This window comes from Nerophis lumbriciformis, linkage group LG07, assembly GCF_033978685.3.
Source record: "Nerophis lumbriciformis linkage group LG07, RoL_Nlum_v2.1, whole genome shotgun sequence".
NCBI classification, from domain to species: domain Eukaryota; kingdom Metazoa; phylum Chordata; class Actinopteri; order Syngnathiformes; family Syngnathidae; genus Nerophis; species Nerophis lumbriciformis.
In genome coordinates this window covers 46,943,909-46,961,424 of record NC_084554.2, presented here as the reverse complement: position 1 = coordinate 46,961,424, position 17,516 = coordinate 46,943,909, and the positions used below count along the sequence as shown (strand labels likewise).

At 44.4% G+C, this 17,516-nt stretch overlaps 2 protein-coding genes across 6 annotated transcripts in view; one reads left to right on the top strand and one right to left on the bottom strand.

The window, feature by feature from the left end:
* Positions 1-17,516, top strand: part of nrn1a (neuritin 1a) — a 69,418-nt gene that overhangs the window by 5,353 nt on the left and 46,549 nt on the right. Inside the window, exons 2-5 of one of the 2 annotated variants that reach the window (XM_061965016.2) lie at positions 6,710-6,853; positions 7,029-7,266; positions 9,686-9,839; positions 10,121-10,192. The gene's annotated coding sequence lies outside the window, so the exon portion shown is untranslated. Of the gene's footprint in view, positions 1-6,709; positions 6,854-7,028; positions 7,267-9,685; positions 9,905-10,120; positions 10,193-17,516 lie in introns of both variants that reach the window. The other variant, XM_061965015.2, reaches the window with a different exon arrangement.
* rreb1a (ras responsive element binding protein 1a) overlaps positions 1-17,516 on the bottom strand; it is a 37,280-nt gene that overhangs the window by 19,020 nt on the left and 744 nt on the right. For 2 of the 4 annotated variants that reach the window (XM_061965010.2, XM_061965011.2), the window contains exon 2: positions 5,962-6,070. The exons of the other annotated variants lie outside the window; for them this stretch is intronic. The gene's annotated coding sequence lies outside the window, so the exon portion shown is untranslated. The remainder of the gene's footprint in view (positions 1-5,961; positions 6,071-17,516) is intronic. 4 annotated transcript variants of the gene reach the window in all.

Sequence of the window (17,516 nt, the reverse complement as noted above, 5' to 3'; positions counted from 1 at the left end):
GCAGTGGAAGGGGGCAGGGGGATGGGGAGCAGAGGGGCGGGGTTTAGCCAACCAGTGTGGAAAATGTCTGCCAGCTGTCAGCCAATGAGCTTGCAGATTCCTCCACTCACTCTCACACACACACACACACACACACACGCACACACAGACACACACACACACACACACACACACACACGCACACACAAAATGTCTCTTTACACACATACACATTCCATACCCTCCATGTTTTAACTGACATCTTTGTCACTTTTATTGTATAACTAAACTACTTACTAAGTATATTTAGCAAAACAACATAAAGATTTCATGGTGTGGAGCAGAGGGTGTCCAAAGTCCGGCATGGGGGCCATACAACTTAAAAATTTTAAGGACTGATTTTCATGAAACTTTCAGGAAATGCCCAAAATGAGAAAAGGAGCTACTGATTAGTTTTGGGGTCTAATCCAGATTGTTTTTACTACATAACCTTACATTTACGCTTCGGTATAATGCTAGCTAGGGCAGCATGGTGGGAGAGGGGTTAGTGCATCTGCCTCACAATACAGAGGTCCTGAGTAGTCTTGGGTTCAATCCCGGGCTCGGGATCTTTCTGTGTGGAGTTTGCATGTTCTCCCCGTGACTGCGTGGGTTCCCTCCGGGTACTCCGGCTTCCTCCCACCTCCAAAGACATGCACCTGGGGATAAGTTGATTGGCAACACTAAATTGGCCCTAGTGTGTAAATGTGAGTGTGAATGTTGTCTGTCTATCTGTGTTGGCCCTGCGATGAGGGGGCGACTTGTCCAGGGTGTACCCCGCCTTCCGCCCGATTGTAGCTGAGATAGGCTCCAGCACCCCCCACGACCCCAAAGGGAATAAGCGGTAGAAAATGGATGGATGGATATAATGCTAGCTAGCAGCCCCGCAGAGACAAAGATGGTGAGACAGACAACGGCGTTCACTCAGTATCTTTTATAGATGGTTCAACAAGTTATGGAGGGCCCAGGGTTTCCCTGACATGTAATTGATCGTGACGCATCGCCAGGCAAAAATAAAAGGGATATATATACCATATTTTCCAAATTATAAGCCGCTTTGAGCCCCAAGGCCTTAAAAAACTGTGCAGCTAATTTATGGGTTTTTCTTTGCTAACAACCATAATGTTTTGTACTCAATGAATAGTTTTCATATTACACCGACAGACACTGAAAAGATGTGTTATTGTTTGTGCTCTGGTGCCATCTTTTGGAGGAGTTCGCTCACTGCAGGTGCTGCGGGTTGAAAATATATTTCCTGTTTAATGCTTTGAACCGGAAGTAAAACAGTTCAAAGCATTTCTGCTTGAAATGACTCTCTATTGATCACTACAAGCAACGTTTGTAAGTTTTACAATATAACTAAAACAAGTCTTACTTACTAAACCGTCCCATGTGTGTCTGTAGGAGTGTTTTCATGCGTATTTGTACGTGCTGTCATAATGTAAAACAAGCTAGCGTTGCTAGTATTAGCGATTATGCTAACAGGATCACAAGTGTCTGTGTAAGCATTATTAAATTACAATAGCACTCTTTTTGTATTGTTTCAGTTTCGTAAATTCTCCAAAACGTCACCATGGTATTACTGAGTTTGTTTCGCTGTTTGGAGAGCTAGCTTCAGCAGCTAATGGGTTCATGATGATGACTTCTGTTTTGTTTGATCAGCCGTTTTACTGCCGTGTGACAGACACCGTTTGCAAACAATTAAGGTATGTAAATAAACATTTACAAATATCTTCCATACCAGTATATATCTGCGACTTATATTCCGGTGCGGCCATTATATGTAAAACTATTTGTTTCTTTTAAAATTTGGTGGGTGCGGCCTAAATACCGGTGCGCTCTATAGCCCGGAAAATACGGTAGACTATTATTTACGCATTATTGACTAGTGATGCACTGAAAATTCTGCCACCCAAAACAGACTTTGATCATCGAAACAGCACTGCCGAAACGAGCAAGACGCACGCGATTGTCTGGAATGGAGGCACTATTTGTGCGATGTGGGCATACTTTAATGTATCTGAGAAATACGCTCGGACAGCTATCTACAAAATGTGCAAATATTAAGAGAACAGTGGTGCTCTTTCAAGGAATGAAAGTACAGTTGGAGCAGAAGCGCGAAACCAGTGTGACATCAGGCTCGCTGCAGCTCTCTCTCACTGTTCGTCGCCGAAATCGAGTTACAGAAGAGTCTCTAACCACAAGTAGTCTCCAATAACACCAGACAAAGATGCTAGTTTTGTTGCTAGTCATTTTAATAAAGCAAGTGTCACTAGAAGGATTGGAGAAGTCTCTAGCAACTTAAAAGATTCTCAGCAATGTGCAGCCTATGTTATATAAGCAGCAACAATTGAAAAATAGAGCAAAACCATATAACCTAAGAAAAAATATTTGTTAATATTAATTACTTATGACAAAGATTTGTTTTTAAATGTATGTATAATTTTTTGGGGCCTTTTTAACAAATAGTGTTGTCAAATGAATTATATTAATCAGATTTATCACACTTTTGAATTTGGATTAATCATGATGAATCACAGTAAACTACCTGCTTACATAAATGCGACTTGTCCAGGCCAGGGTGTACCTCGCCTTCCGCCCGAATGCAGCTGAGATAGGCTCCAGCACCCCCCACAACCCCAAAAGGGACAAACTGTAGGAAATGGATGGATGGGTGGATGGATGGATAAATTAACCTATAAATTTGATATAGAATATTTTGACACAAATGCAATTTCATTGTCAGAATGTCATACACAAACATTTTTTAAATGTTTTACTTAAATGTACATAATTTATTTGCTCAAAACCTGGTAAAAGTATTATCTAAACTCCTGTCAGGGCTTTATTTTGAAGCAAAATTATGTACGCGTATGCATTGACCTAAACAGTGACTTATATAAAACCCACGCCGCTTTTAAGGTTACCACCTGATGTCAAGGTAAAGGAGCTCACACTAAATTAATGTAAGAAATAATTAAAAACAATAAAAAAATTGTGTGATTAATCTGCAGCTACACATGATTAATGCAATTATTTTCTGTGATTAATCACACAAGTTAACTTGTTATTTTTGACAGTCCTAAAATAAATATTTGCCCCAGCACCAACTATGCAAATTATATGATGATGTCATATTGACCACATTGACCCCATCGCCACAAGCATATTGCCAATCTGGGGGAAAAACTTCTTTTTTTTTAATCGGTCTTTTAGAAAATGTCTGTAATGGGGTAAGGAAGAAGTCAAGACATTTTGGGTCTGATCTGGTTTCAAAGGGGACCTATTATGATTTTATTTTCATTTTTAAAACCCTTCCTTTTAGTCTGCATATATTTTGCTGTAAAGACGTATCTTCAAACCACATTTTGGCTGCCTCCGGAAACAAGCCGCTTTTAGAGGCGTAGTTTTTATGATGCAAATGAACCTTTCCTTACACCGCCCCCTCACGCTGATTGAACTTTTGTCCCAGCCCCGACAGCCATTTTTGTAGTTTGAGAGAAAAGCTTTCCAATAGTTACTGAAAAATATATTATTGTAAAACATATTCAACTTTTGAGTGACAGATTTTAGCATCAAACCATAAATGTACAAGCACAAGTCAGACCCGGAGCAAAAAAGAACCAGAGAAGAAACTTTAGAACAGGGGTGCTCACACTTTTTCTGCAGGCGAGCTACTTTTCAATTGATCAAGTCGTGGGGATCTACCTCATTCATATATATAATTTACATTTACTTATGTATGAAATATGTTTTTGTTAACAAGTTAAAGGTGTTTAATGATAATGCAAGCATGTTTAACACATATAGTTAATATTGTTAAAAAATTAAAGGTGTTTAATGATAATACAAGAATGTTTAATACATATAGTTAATATTGTTAACAAGTTAAAGGTGTTTAATGATAATACAAGCATGTTTAATACATATAGTTAATATTGTTAACAAGTTAAAGGTGTTTAATGATAATACAAGCATGTTTAACACATAGTTAATATTGTTAAAAAATTAAAGGTGTTTAATGATAATACAAGAATGTTTAATACATATAGTTAATATTGTTAACAACTTAAAAGTGTTTAAAGATAATACAAGCATGTTTAACACATATAGTTAATATTGTTAATAAGTTAAAGGTGTTTAAAGATAATACAAGCATGTTTAACACATATAGATTCCTTTCTTTCATGAAGACAAGAATATAAGTTGGTGTATTACCTGATTCTGATGACTTGCATTGATTATGCAGTGGTGCTGATACGGTCCGCATTTTCGAATGGAGGAGAAAAAAATCCTCCTTTCTGTCCAATACCACATGAAAGTGGTTGGTTTTTGGCATCTTATTTGTCCAGCTTCCGTACTCCTTTGTATACACTTTACAAGAAATACATTGTCGGCAAACTCCGTAGCTTGCTAGCTTGTGCACGCCAGCTTTCTGAGACTCTTATTTTGGTAGCGCAACTGTGCAGTCGGTCTTTGGAGTTTTGACGACAGGTACGGCGCCAGAGTCTGTTGAAATAAAGTGTTTCTCGCCTTCCAGTCGGTAATTTTAATGAGCTGGCAGCAGCCAGCGTCATCTCAGAAGACCCTCGGGTGCTGTGAATGTCAATCAAGTGACGAAAGTGACGTCATAGTGAAGATTTATGATCGCTCATTTTTAGGACTATTTTTTTAATGCCTGGCTGGTGATCGACTGACACACCCTCCGAGATCGACCGGTAGCTCGCGATCGACGTAATGAGCACCCCTGCTTTAGAAGAAAGGCTTGAAATGAACGTGTCTCAATGCTTCGTATTATGTCTGTGGCCCCATTCATCTTATACTTACCGGTACTAGTTTTTGGTAAAATCATTCTTTATATTCCCGGAGGTGAAGCTGTTGTCCTAAATAAGACGGCTAAGCTACAAGCTACACTACAAATCGAGCTAACATTGCTATATCATTCAAACATTCACGGTTACTACTTACCGTTTTATTGTCTCCTCCATTGCCATAAATAGTAGGCATCAACTATGCCTTTAAAAATAGCTTTTGGAAAAATCTGCATCTTCGAATTGGTTGGCAGACACAAAAAGCTAACTTCTTCCCAGTTGAGGCACATTGCCTCAAAATGAAAAAGTTAGCTATGGCCATTTTGACCTGTGTTGGTTAATACCACCAATAACATAGCATTTCCGTTCTTTGTGTTGCACTTTGGGCATGTTGTCGTGCAGACTACAAGCGCTCGTACATAAATAAACGCAAAGATCCTTGGTAAATTTCTACCATGTATGGATAACCCGTTGACGTCACCTGTGGGATAAAACGTTAAAAGGTTTTGCAAATTTCAAATGCTCGTTTGGCGGAAGTATGAAGGAAGGCAATAATATTTCATAAAAATCTTCGCAATGCCTTCACGGTTTGATTTCACATTTTCGGGACGTATGCAGATCCCATATACACAAAAGCCGATACCAATAAGTTAAAAAAAAAGCTTAGTTTTGCATAATAAGACTTTTTTACTATTAGGAGATAGGGTCTAGTGGGGGTCTTTTCCAGGTTAAGTCGTTCAAGGTGGCGGTTGTCATGAATAACCAAGAGTAGGATTGATCGATTTATGGGATACGACATGTCCATACATATTTTTCAAACTCCTTTTTAATTGATGTGAATACTGGATCCCTGTATCATACCTAATATACCAAAACACAATTGGATGAACATATCCAATAATGAAAAGATGGAAAACTAGCAAATGATAGGGGGGGCCATGCGAGAAGGGGGAGGTGGGTGGGACAAGCCAAAAGTCACTGACTTGAATTTTTTTTTTCCAATGTGAAAGCAGCCAGGGGGTGGGGGCAGGGGGCGGGGACAGGGCGGCGTCCATGCTGGGGCATGATGGGAGAAAAAAAAAGAAAGGAGGAAGCGGCGTCGGCGGGCAATTGGAGGAAAGAGAATATTTACCGTCCTTCTCGAAAAGCGAGAACGTGTGCTCGCTCGCGTCGCTCTCTGTGGGGCGGTTTGCGAGTTGGGGTGGGGTTTGAGGTGTGTGTGCCTGCGACCACTGCTCACACTGCAGGGGGGGAGAGCACAGAAACACCGTCAATACATACACAGTGCAAACAGGTATCAAGACACTCCGCCCAAATAAGGGCGCTTCCTGCAAACAGGAGCACAATATCAGGACTAATACAATTGATTTTAATGGATGTAACCTTCACTGCAGTCAGGGCAGTCAGGTCAAAGGCCACCAAGTTACAGAAGTGCATCATGGGTAAGAGAGCGTCATGACGGCGAAGAACAGGCGATGCACAAAGAAGATAATCTTTCAAGCGAGGTGAGGGAGGAAGGATAGGGGGAGGAAGGATGGAGTATTTAGGGATGATGGAGGAGGAGGAGGAGAGCGAGATTAAGAGCTTAAAGAGACGCTAATTAGAGCAACTAAAGATGGACATGAGACAAAACATTAGCAGCATCTTCCTAGAGGACCAGAGAGACAACACACAGTACTAAGCCACGTGGTTATTTGCTGACACACTTTTATTAGTAGCATCGACAAAGTTAGTCATTCTTCTTTTTCTAATGTTGGATGAACTGTTCTCAAGCTAATGCTAACAAAATGTAGAACATGATGCCAACCTGAAAAACAAGCACAAACCACCTGTTGTACCACATGAAATAGAAATACAAACTAACAACTCCTCAACTGCAGGACGAAACAACGACTGCTGGAGGAAACGATGCTTCCAAGGAAGACAGCAAAAAACAAGCACGAGGCTGAGACGTGGAATGTTCTGCTTTAGGAAACGTGCACGGGCAAGTGCTGACGGCCCGAAGCAGCGATGAGGAGGAGGAGGTAAGAAGGCCAGTGTTCTTGTGCATAAATCACACATCGGCACTTTTTGAAAGTTGCTACATACACAACAGGAAGTGACATCACCACGTGTCACTGTGTGTTCGTTGCTTAATTTGTTCATTAAAACGGTTGTAAATGTAACAGTTGACACTCGCATCCATTCCTATGTGTCAAGGCCGTCGTGATTCACGGGCCACGCCCCCGACAGCGGATAAGTGAGGGCGGCGAAAGTTGCGGGAAGAGGAAGTGAGAGAGAATCCAGCTCGACCTGATGAGCAGAGTCAGAGCGTCCTGCCGCCAGCATCTCTTTTGGAGCTGGAGGAGCGCATCTCCATGCAGATGAGTCGCTACACGCAGACGCCATCATGTCTGCTCATGTGGCTTCAGGCTCCGCCCCCTCAAAGGAATCCCAGGTGAACTTTTTTACTCCCACCTGATATTCCAATCCAATGTATAGGATGCTTCGCCACAATTTCAAAAGCATGTGATAACGCTATCGTCACATCACTTCCTGTATGGCAGCAACATGTGTGTCCACTTTCACCCCCCCTCCACACACACACAACCTTCTTTTGTAATTACACACATGGTCGCAAGGGTGGCGGGCGGGGCCATACGGAGTCAGAGCAGAGGGGGGGTCCATGTCAACGTGCCGAGCAGCTGTCTCGCTCTCACACACGTCGACAGGTGCCACAGACAGCCAACGACCTCACCATCAGAGCGGCATTCATTCTCAACACATGCTAACCTCCCTTTTCCATCAGCGTGGACACCTGACGCTTCATTGGCAACATCAATCGCCATGGAAACACTAATACCGCATCCACGCACACCTCAAACTCGTTGAGAAACTCACTCTTTGAAAGAACAAACACTTCCTTATATGGCTGTTTTGATGCAATCATTTCATATTAAGATTTGTGCATCTGCCCGCATCACATCGACCCACACAGCTGCACAACAAGCGACACATTCATACTCCGCTCACACACACACAGCTGCCACACACACGCGCGCACACACACACACACACACGCCGCCTATGTGCACAATTGGACACAGAGACAGTGTCAAAGATGACATCAGCACTTTTGTGTGTAGTCTTGCTCACACGTTCCACTGCAGGGGGCGCTGCCATGCACAAAGCCACCGGCCATCACTCAACATCATGTTTCAGTATCAAAGTCATTATGTCACTTCCTGCTGAGACATATAAAACATGCTAGTCTCGAGAATTATGGCTTACAACTAATATGGAGGATGCTGTGCTCTTGCATGTGCGTGTCATGTGACTTGAGCTGTTGATGTGCAAACACGCTACAAAAAGTTATGTCCCTCACTTCCTCTTCCTGTTTTCTTGCCATCTTTTCTCCTCCACCGCCGCCATCTTTTCTTTTCACCACCACCGAACCCCCCCGCCCCCCTTTCTGTGGTTGATACAGGCCAAAGTACAAGGCCAAGCTCTCGGCCAATCAGAGCGCAGTATGCACGCTACCCTCCCATCCCATATCGGCCAGCTGTAAATGTGTGAGAGAGAGATGTAAACTGCTGGTGTTGCCGGGCAGAACTAACTTTTTCCAGTTGTAACCAGTCAAATTTATTGATAAGCTACTCCAATAATCAAACTGAGAACACACTCTACAATCATTTCACATCACCCGATTAGCAAAGACAGCCGACCCGCAACATTGTGGTACTTGTATGTTACAATAACACACACGTTGCTGCTGGGCTCACACAAACTAAAAGTGATGCTGCTTTGGCAGTTTAGACTTTACAGCCGAGCAAAGGGCTGCTCCAGATAAAACGGTTAATGTGTCACTCACTCACACACACACTCACACACACACACACACACACACACACACACACACACACACACACACACACACACACACACACACACACACACACACACACACACACACACACACTGAAAAAGTCCCAGTGAAGACGCCACTTATCAGCGCGGCAAAGATGCTGAAACAACAGGGTCCCATCCTTCACTTCCTGTCTGGAGAGGAAGCAGGAAGCGGTGGGGGTCTCTTGCGAGATCGAGCGAGTTTCCACCCCTCCTCGTCATCCCCCACAGGCTAACAAGTCACACAACTGACTACATTACCCACAATGCTGCCTGGTTGGTACAGAGGGGATGACAGAAGAGATGGAGGTTTATTTTTCTCATGTGCATAGTTAACCTGGCTCTAGTGTGTGTGTGTGTGCGTGCGTGTGTGTGTGTGTGTGTGTGTGTGTTGGGGCGTGGTCGCTGAGGCAGACCAGGTTTCAGTTAAGTGAAAAAGACTCACAGCCTCTTTGTGTGTCTGCCTCCAGGCAACACACACGCATATAAAAGGCACACCTGAATTGTGTGTGTGTGTGTGTGTGTGTGTGTGTGTGTGTGTGTGTGCGTGTGCGTGTGTGTCTACCATCAAGGAATTTTCCCATGGGAGGTTTATTGTATTTTCCACAAAAAAGTTGAATGAAGTTTGGTGGGGAACGTCACCGCAAACTCCCCCAATACACACTTGAGACCACACCCCCCCGCCCCAAATACCCCGCCTAACTAACAACGCGCACGCATCCATGCTGCCTGTTGCTAGCTGTGTGTATGTGTGTGATGTTTGGTCTGTGTCAGACAACAAGTGAACCTTCACACACTGCACTCCATTGACAAAACAGCTACTTTAGCAAACATCCTGCACTCCTGATAAACACGATCCACTGCCTTTGCTGATGATGACAGCAAATGTGGTCGGAATGTTCTGGATTCTCCTCCCTAAAACACACCATGTCCCCATCCTTCAAAGAGATGACATCTCACTTTTGTCACAGTTGTAGGAACGGACGACTGGAATGCTCACCGTGGCCAATGAGCTCAGCAAACCTTGGCAGGCGATGGTCACATCGGTGCAGATGTTACGGAGGGGCTTCAGCAACCGCACGCTGGTCGACATGGAGAGGAGCTCCGATCAAAGTGGACTTTGTTGTGCGTCTACAAGGAGGATTTGTGACATCACGGCGGGTTTGGGGCCACTTGGTTGCGTGGAAGAGGTGATGTCAGGAAGTGTGTGTGTCATTATGACAAGCGCGTGATGACGTGAGCACATCATTGTCATCACATCACACCAGCTAACATTAGCTAGCTGACACGGTTGACTCATCCGTTATCCAAAGAAGTTGGAAGTTGAACTACTACACTATGGCATCACTAAACTGACATACTGTATATCACACTCGCGTTAACATCAATGTGTGTGTATGTTGCAGGTAACCCATCCACAATAAGACAAGAACAAGTCTGGGGGCATGCTGGTGCGCCAAGGTTGCCACGACGACAAGGTGTGTCTTGTGTTTGCAGAACAAACAATGGTACCTTTTCACAGAAGGGAGGGGCTGCATGTACACGCATTCCTCTTGTGTGTGTGCGTGTGTGTGTGTGTGTGTCATCTAGGATGGTAATCTGTGATGTCACCACTCTGTGTGTTAGTGTGTGTGTGTGTGTGTGAGATTAGCGCGTGTCCACAGATTAAATAAGGATTATGTGTCATTCACATGCTGCGACTCCATCAGGCTACTTAACGACAACACACAGCGACTGACTGCATCTTCTCCTCCATCAATTGTTCTTTTTAGATAGCCAATCAATCAGAGCATTGATCAGCGGGTCAACTCTGCTAAATAGCTGCACCCTTAATTGTCATTGTGTCAACGCTGCTGCGCTAATCCGGCACTAATCACCCCTGCCCCCCTCCTGCATCATTAGCCTGTTAGCTTTACCGCTAGCATGAAGCTGCTACTTAACACCATCCTAAACACAACCAATCAGGGGGCCCGGTGCAGCATCCTCAACACAACCCTCCTGCCACAGTGCGGGGACAAGTCCAGGAGCGGCAGTGGAGAGTAAAAGGTGCACCGGCGGGAGACCTTTGACCTCACGACCAAGTTAAATGTTACGTGAAAGTGCTCGCTCGTTATCGTTGTGGTTAAAACTTAATCTGGTCGTGTTGATTTAAGCGCCACAACTTGTCTCCTCCCTCCTCCTCCTTCAGCAGCCAGCTGACAAAAGTGTTTAGTCAGCAGCAGAGGCAAGCGGGGGAGGAGAAGGGAGGGGGAGAGGAGGCTACATGGTACTTCAGGAGCGTTTTAACTCTTTCCTCGCTGCAGCGGCTAAAATAGTGGGGCAGGGGGCGGCGTTAGTAAATCTACTTCCTGTGTGTTGCCAAGCTCCCAGCAGGCCTCGCTTCTGCAGCGCACAAGGCGTGTTGCTGCTGATGGGAGGTCAGACCTGTTGTATGGGATGCCTGACGCGCTCGCTGTGATCGGGCGTGGCCAGTCGCTGGCGCTGATAAGCAGCTTGAAGCCAGCAAGCAGTGCTGATACACGCCGAGGACCGCCTACCACGGCCCGCCACAAATAAAGACATATTTACCGCCGGGCCAAAGTCCGAGCAGCTCGGCTGTGAAAGAATGTCACAGTGGACGGACGGGGAGGTGGGGGGAAAGGAGGAGGCGGGCTGTGTGTGTGTGTGTGTGTGTGTGTGTGGTGAGGGGGGGAGGATGCTCACAGAAGTTTATCTGTGTTTGTTTCATATTGACCACCTTCACCTGCGAGCCCTGCAACTCTCTAGAAGCGGACATCATGGTGTCACAGGATGATGAGGACAAGGGAGGAGGAGAGGCAAACAGGAAGTAAGGCAGCCTTGTGCAGGAAGCAGACGAACTTAAAAATGTTATGCATCCAGGAAGGTCAAGTTGATCCTTGTGTACGTGGGCACATAACATGACCGTGTTAATGACGACGCAGATGCATGCCGGACCAAACTTCACAAAGTTGAAACTGGCCATTTAAGAAGGTGAAATTGCTTCCAAGAGTAGATCTTGTGTGTGTGCATTTTACACAGAAGCCAGAGGACGTGAAGTCCTTTGCAAACACCTTCTCCTCTGATTTCGGATCAACATTTGCAAGAAAAGTATCTGTTAGATTAGTTCTAGTTGCAATAACCCTCCCCCTGCAATAACACTCCCCTTCCCTCTTCAATTACACAAGGGATAAAAGGAGCGGACGACAAGTATCATGGTTGCACACTTCCCTTAGCATTTGGCACAATATTGCACGTCATTCGCTCAACCTGTACAAAGACCTATAAAAAGAATCAAAACGGCATTGGGGTGGGGGGGGGGTGTAATGACAACACAGAAGTATAATCCAGGTTTTACTCACAGGTGGTGTCCCACCACCGTTACAACTCTGATGTTACCTCCAAAAACAAACCCCCTTTAGCGTGTTGGTAACAAGGGAAAAGGCTGCTTTTCCAGTCAAAAGTAGCTCCTGACAGTTTGTAAACAAACTCAACTAAATGCTAATCTGACATTTTCCTTCTGCCAACCACTGCCGATGTTAAAAACATACCACTTATTTTTCTTCCGGGGATGAGCGACAATTCAAAACGACACCTGGCACCGTAAAACGCCGCTGACGAGCCATTTGCTCCGAGGTGTCACAGTCGAGGTTCTGCCCATCCCCCGCTCATCCCATAACTCACACACCATCAAGTGACGGCTGCCATGTTTCGGACCCAGGAAGTGTTTCTTCAACTTAGGCCTCCGCCACCTTGCGTTCAACTCCTCCTCTTCATCTTCTTCCTCAGCCCGCAGGGGGGGCAGGAAACATAATCTTATCTAAAAAAAGGGGCCTCTATTAATAGTGTCCTCCACACAACGAGACACCGGCAGCGAGTCGCATCCATGTTAGCGCACACACATGACTTGTTTCAAGTCACCCTTTAATTTGTAGCACTTGTTTTTCACCCTAAATGTCATCACAGTAAGTGTTTTAGGGGCCGGTCATGTGACTGAAACTGGATGAATGGACGTGTGTGTGTGTGTGTGCGTTAACATGAGGTTAATGTGTAGACAACAAGCCTCTCAAAGGGACGATGAAAGCTTTTAATTAGCTACTTCACTTTAGTCCCCGCTGACACACACGTCCCTCTGAAACTCCCCATTAACACACACACACACATCAATGGAGGGTTTCTCTAATTAAATTAACCATTGCATAGTCACGTCACAAAATGAGCAGTTCAGTGTGTTTCCTTGCACATAACTGTCTTCTAAACAATCTAACAATTGCTACTTTCAACATTTTTGTCAGTCAAACTACTGTATGTTCTGACGGGCAAAATGACATATACCCGGGTGGATCGAGACAAGTTTGCCTGTTTAGTTTTTAAATCACCTGTGCTGATGAAGCGAAAACACTGTGAGCTGCTGCGGTCAAGCTGCAACATGGCTGCTGCCTGCCTGTGTGTGTGTGTGTGCGCGCACAATGGAGGAAGCGCCATCACACAAGACGCTCTTTGTGCGCGACACATGTTGGGACTACATCACGGCGAGGCCCACAGCTCGTAACCGGGCTTGGAGGAAGCATCCTCTGGTTGCCACGGCGCTGAGGAATGCACAGCACTTTGATGTTTTGATTAGCGCCCCTCCCTCACTCGCTCCCCTCACTCGTTCCCCTCCCGTACGTCTGCATGTGAAAACAGCGGCAGAGCGGGCGGGCAAGTGGACGGGCCAGTCAGACGGCCGAGATGCGCGCCTGCCTCCGGTGGCCCGGCTCGGCCTGTTAAATTTCGCGGTGGAGTCGCTTCTAGAACACGCCATGAAACATGACCCCCCTTCTTTGGGGTTTCACCAGTGCTATTAAAAGGTCAACACTGCAGCTATACTTTTATTAGAATTAGTATTAGCAGGTGTGTCGCTACTGCCACCACTATCACTAAGTGCAATATATTTTGTCATGAAACCTACACTGATGATCAAACAGTCACCTCACACTGCAGGCAAATACAATTAAGCACAAAGAGCTAATTCCAGGACTATAAGGCTCCGTTCACACTGCAGGGTAGGATGTCCGATTTGGATTTTTTTGTCAAACCCGATCTCTTTAAGCAATCGTTTACGATACAAAAAAAGGGATGTCTGATGTGAATGCAATCTGACCCGCATGCAGACATGAAATCATGACGTCACCGTGCTGCAGTGTTTACGGAAGTAAACACGACTTTAATTATAGTAGGTCTCCGTCCTGGCACATTTGTGGAAATTTAAGAATTTTGTGCAATCAAAGTCAACATTTTCTCAACCGAATTATTGCACAAAGTTGATTAAGGAGCGCAAACATTTGCCTTACAGCTTGTGGGGCATTTCGATTTTGCAACCGTCTATTTTGGCAAAGAATTACGATGCTCAGCTGTTTTTGATGACATTGGTAGAATGAACGCGACTAAGTTGCATCACATACATATGTGGGTCGGATGTGAAAAATTGGGAATTACATGGTTCACATTGACACGAATAAAATCAGATACGGGTGACATAAGAGCGAATAAAATCTGAATAGCCCTGTAGCGTGAACAAGGGCTATATACTAATTGCTTATACCCTGCAGCAGGGCTATTCAACTGGCGGCACAAGGGGCCAAATCTGTCATCCGGGAATGACACCATGCCGAACTCTCTGAGTTCAGTTCAAAACCTTGTACACAAACATCTTTGCAGAAAATGCCTAAAAAAACTAGACTTCTCCTGTTGTACAGGGGAACTTGGCCCACTGTAAACACATTGGCAGATCCTTGCATTGACATTTTATACTTGCTGGCAAACACAGAACACTGGGGTCCAAACTTGTGATTTACATAACTGAGACGTTTAAGCACTCTTCTTTTTTCGTAAGGTGACTTATTTTAAACTAATGTGTTGCTGTAGCTCAGGCCTGGGCAATTATTTTGACTCGGCGGCCAAATTTTGAGAAAACAACGTGTCTGGGGCGGGTATATCTATTTTTAGGATCATTAATACAAAACCTCACAATAATGTCTGATTGATGCTAAAAACGTTATGACAGACCGCCTGAAAAAACGCAATGGAATTTAATTTTTTTTTACTGAATGAGACACCCAGAATGTGGATGAAAATAAAGAATGTGGGATTTACAATATTAACTATGAACGATAAAACACGGAATATTGACAACATATGAACGTCGCACACAAACCCTGCCCACCCACACTGCTTGGTGCCTCGTCTGAGCTGCTGTGACTTAGATTACCATAGCAACTAGTATATCATGCAAAAGCGCAGATTCCAACCATTGAAATACTTTGTATAGTTCAAGACTTACGGTCATTTGAAAACATCACTGCACATCATAATGGCAGCCACAGTTTTAATCTTAAAGATCTAAAATAATGATTTGGGAATGTCCGGCGGGCCAGATTGAAAAGCTTAACGGGCTTTGTAAACTTGTTTACTTCAGTCATTTGTTCAACTTGTTTAGTTATACTTGTGGTGTTCCTCAAGGTTCCATTTTAGGTCCTTTCTTTTTCATCGTTTGGGCTTTCAACTGGTGGCCCGCGATTTTAGTTTTAAAAAACTTGCGAGAGAATCCCATTTTTGCAACAGATTTCTAAAAACGCTGTCAAAGATGATCTTTGACTGATCTTTGAAAGCTGAGCGCTCCTGTAAATAAATAGAGTAAAATCAAATGTCTACTGGTTTTCCGGAATATACAAAATAAGACTTGTCCAGGGTGTACCCCGCCTTCCGCCAGATTGTAGCTCAGATAGGCTCCAGCGCCCCGCGCGACCCCGAAGGGAATAAGCGGTAGAAAATGGATGGATGGAAGACTACCGTATTTTTTGGACTATAAGTCGCAGTTTGGCTTGGGGTGCGACTTATACTCCAGTGTGAAATTATTAACACATTACCGTAAAATATCAAATAATATTATTTAGCTCATTCACGTAAGAGACTAGACGTATAAGATTTCATGGGATTTAGCGATTAGGAGTGACAGATTGTTTGGTAAACGTATAGCATGTTCTATATGTTATAGTTATTTGAATGACTCTTACCATAATATGTTACGTTAACATACCAGGCACCTTCTCAGTTGGTTATTTATGCCTCATATAATGTGAATGTTGTCTGTCTATCTGTGTTGGCCCTGCGATGAGGTGGCGACTTGTCCAGGGTGTACCCTGCCTTCCGCCCGATTGTAGCTGAGTTAGGCTCCAGCGCCCCCCGCGACCCCAAAGGGAATAAGCGGTAGAAAATGGATGGATGGGTAACATACACTTATTCAGCCTGTTGTTCACTATTCTTTATTTATTTTAAATTGCCTTTCAAATGTCTATTCTTGGTGTTGGGTTTTATCAAATAAATTTACCCAAAAAATGTGACATATATGTTTTTTTTTCCTTCTGTGTTATGCATTTTCGGCCGGTGCGACTTATACTCCGGAGCGACTTATACTCCGAAAAATGCGGTAGTAGTGAAGGGAGAAGTCTTTAGCTTTCTGGAAATGTGGCCCCCAAAAATAATGTCGTGGAATATGCCTGTCCTACAGTGTACTAATAAAAGCATGTTCCTTCAACTGTACACATCAAAGGTTAATAGTGGCACCACCTTCCTTTAAAGGACATTGTGTGATAAAATGTGCAAGTTGTCTGACAATAGCCCAGGTTGTTGAGTAAAAGCCCCTCATCATTGTCTTTTAACAAAAAAAAAAAGTGATGGGGGGGTGTGTTGCAACAAGTTGAGTCAAAGTTCCAGGAGGCGGGCCTATATATATATATATATAAATAAATAAAAAGTCATCACTTCTAGCAGCCGTCAATCATTGACTCAAGCAGATAAGACGATGTGACGTCATGTATCCTCCCTCACGCGCAGCCAGCATCTTCAAGCTAACGGCTAACGAGTAAAGTTAGCATGCATGTTAAAGGGCGGCGTGCACGTTAAAAGTGTTGGATGATAGGATGAAGTGTGTGTGTGTGTGTGTGTGTGTGTGGATTGGCAAGGCTGGGGGAGAAGCAGAGGGGGTGGGGGGAGGATGCAACAGGCGTCACGTCGATGCTGTGTTGGCTGCGCGTCAACGGAGACGCCAAAAAAAAGTGCTCGAAACGCTACGAAAAGTGATTAAAGAGACACAAAAGTGGCGCGTTCCTAAACAACGGGTGGTTTTTTGACGCCTGGTCGTGGCGTCGATGCACTTTACGCAAGAAAACGGCTCCCTTTCTTGATAAATACGCATGGGCAAGGTCACAGCAGCACCGTGGAGCTAGCAGCTGTTAGCCAGGATGGGACCGGAAGTCATGAGCAAAATACAACAAGTTGCTTGCGAAATTACATCATATTAGTTTTATGTAGTCAATTAGACGCGACAAGCCGTGCTCGGGTTGACATGTTTGCGTACAGTTGGGCTCAATATTGCCACGATGCTGCTGTGGAATGAGAGTCAAACGTAAAGACATCAGCATCGCACATGAAGGCCAAATCAACTGATAATAAATATTTCTTTGTCAAACCGCAACAGCCCGCGTATGATTAAAAAAAGCAATTTCGTTCAAGTTTTTAGTGCTTCTATTTCACCGAAAGCAACAGGTGGCTTTACTTTGAAAGTGCACACAGGAAGCCGGCGAGCTGTTGGCCTGACATGGCCACTAACAGCGAGGCTCCGACCAAAGTGCACCCGAGATATGGATGCTCGCCTCCGGCAGCGAGCCCACTTTGACCTCCCACCCCCTCGATCCCACCCTGCCCTCGGGTGAGAGAAACGACAAAAGTGTGTAGTAAAAAAAAAAAAAGAAGAAAAAAAAAGTG